Source organism: Anguilla anguilla, chromosome 2 (assembly GCF_013347855.1).
Source record: "Anguilla anguilla isolate fAngAng1 chromosome 2, fAngAng1.pri, whole genome shotgun sequence".
NCBI classification, from domain to species: domain Eukaryota; kingdom Metazoa; phylum Chordata; class Actinopteri; order Anguilliformes; family Anguillidae; genus Anguilla; species Anguilla anguilla.
The window spans coordinates 40,103,886-40,106,677 of record NC_049202.1 but is presented as its reverse complement, the minus strand read 5'-3'; positions in this window follow the sequence as shown (position 1 = coordinate 40,106,677).

Here is a 2,792-nt window from a genome sequence, read left to right as displayed (position 1 = left end):
TAATGTTATGGAAAATCTATGTTATGAAGTTCAATCCTGTCATATCCCCAGCTTCACTTTAATATTTACAATTTCAGGGAAAGGCAACTCTTCTCCTCCACCCTCATTTCAAACATCTGCAGGACTTCAAATGTCAGGCCAGTGCCTGACCTTAGATTAACCTTTTTCTACTTATAACATCTATTTGTTATGAGTGCTGTATGTTCAGTCGTTTCCAAAATTCCTTCCCCCGGATGAATCTCCCTTACAGGGGTGTTGGAGTACCTCACCACAGAAATCTGCACATCTCGGCAGAAACGGTTCAGTCTGGTGACCTTTGTGGACACACCTGGCCTGGTAGATGGGTACATGAAGTATCCATTTGATGTGGATCAGGCTATTCTGTGGCTGGGTTTGTAAACTCTAAAGCACTGTCATTAACCCTAGAAACGCCAGGATTCGTTGTATACCTAAAACCATCAACGGGTAAAATTTACTATCTATTTTGCATTGATATTGCTAAAAACTGTATTCTATCCCTGTAGTAATGCATTTGTTTCACAAGGGGATGTCTAATATCACAAAATAACTATGCTTAATCATCCGGTGTGTTTTAGTGTTTTCGGCTATATTTAAGTGCAGCAATGGTCGGATTGCGTAAGTCAGTAAAGCCTACAAGTTGTCACAAAAAATGCAGAATATAGAAGAAAAATGTGTGTATTTGTGTGGTATGATATTATAACAAATCTAAATCCATCATATACTGAAATAGCCCATGAAGAACCTAGCTTATTTGTATATTTAAATGACCATATAAACAACCACGGTAACGAATGATTTCACCTTGAAGGATTTAATCCCGCCTCGCCCTCAGCCAGATCATTTCCTCTTTTACACTAACGTTTTCTTACGCTTATATTTGCTTTACCAAAACTCACTCACGGCCACCCATATGCAGTTCATGACGGTAAATGTATTCCTTTTATTAAAACGTTACACCAGTTCACCACTGTGCCATTTCTACTAACTATATTTCTTCACTTGGCTACCGTACAAAACCTTCTTATCCGCAAACGCCATGTTGCTACATTCATGTTACCTCGCCCTGTTCTCTATCTAGCCACATACAAACAATGACTACGTATGTACGTTCTGCAACTCCCCATTAAAACATTACATTTAAAATCATGGCTCACTCATAATTATAACTACAAGTACTGAACATGAGAAAAGCACATCAGTGCAATAGATTTCACATGTTACTTAACCCTCCACTTTACCGACTACTGCTTTATACAGACTGTTATATATACCGTTCCATAAGGAAACTAAGCTCGCTCATGGTCACTTCATTTACTTCGCATTATAGTCTGTGAGCATGTCAACCTTCACCTACATGCCCATTCTGCTAAAAACATATTGTTTCAACCACGCAATTTCGTCATTTCTCCTAATTTCTCTCACACTGTTGTTATTTTCTCATATGCAAAGCCTGCTGGGACATATGCGTCTGCTCCTATTCTCCACTATCAAGTTTTCCGGTTCTAGCTTAGCAAAACAGCGAAGAGGATTCCTACCTGCAGATAAGCCTATCAAAATGCCTTATAAACCTTACAAACACTAAAAGTGCATCTCCACGAAACAACAGACAACGGAGCAGGACAGAAGGGTACACAAGTTGCGACCTAGGGAGCTCTAATTCTACGGGCTTGCTGATTCTTTTGTCAATCAAGGCTCGTTGGATGGCCGTCAAATCCGTGAGTACATACACTGGCCATATTTCACCTGCGTTTCTGATGCGTTTACACTTACGCCATCGCACCCTTTGTCACAGCCACTGTTTTACATATGTAGCAAACCGAAACTGCTAAACGGTACACGCTCATCAGACTGTACAAATTCACACAAGGATAGCCATAATCCACAACCGTTTCTTACAGGGTCACTTTGCATTTCTCACTCTCATAATAAAACGTTTGCAAAAAGAAATGGTATCTCATAAAAAAAAACGTTTTCAACGTACAAAAATGCCAAGTTACTCACACATGCAAGACATACACCGCCTATAACTCATTCATTCAGACTGCCAAAATCCAGGCCTGCCATTAAAAGTATTGATATCAAATTGACGCCAAGTTACGGTACTACAAACAATACAGGCTATCTTGCCTCACCGAAATTAAATAAGATGTATTCCAAAGCAATGCTACCCAATATTTCCTCAATTCTTTCAAGTCACTTGGCCCTGTGTTTTGTAATCTTACCATTTTTCAATGTCATGAAAACTTTGTGTCAGATCAAAGTGTCAAATATTTCGAATTGCTTCATGGAACACATTGAAATTCATGTAGAAAACTGCTGGTGAGTAACTACAGGAAGCATATTTCTCCAGAAAACATATGTTTATACTTGCTTCTGAACTGAATTTGAGTACATGTACAAGTGATTGTATATTTGCTACGTACAATAAATACTGCATGTAAAACACATATTGTACATATATACATAGAGAACTTCTTTATCCCCGTGGGGAAATTTCCCTCGCAAGAGACCAGGCCTCAACAAGTGTGGTTTTGACATGCCCACTATTTATATACCCAACCCAAACAAGGTAGGAAATGATTCTGCTAAGAACCATGACATGCATATCCGGTACAAACACACTGAAAATATCTGTCATTGCATAAACCAGGGACAAAACACATGCCACATTTAAATGTTTTAATGTAGTGTAGTCTTTGGCTACCAGAATTGGTTCTGATTCAGTGTTATACCAGATAAACCACACTGTTGCAAACTACTGCCATGTTTTA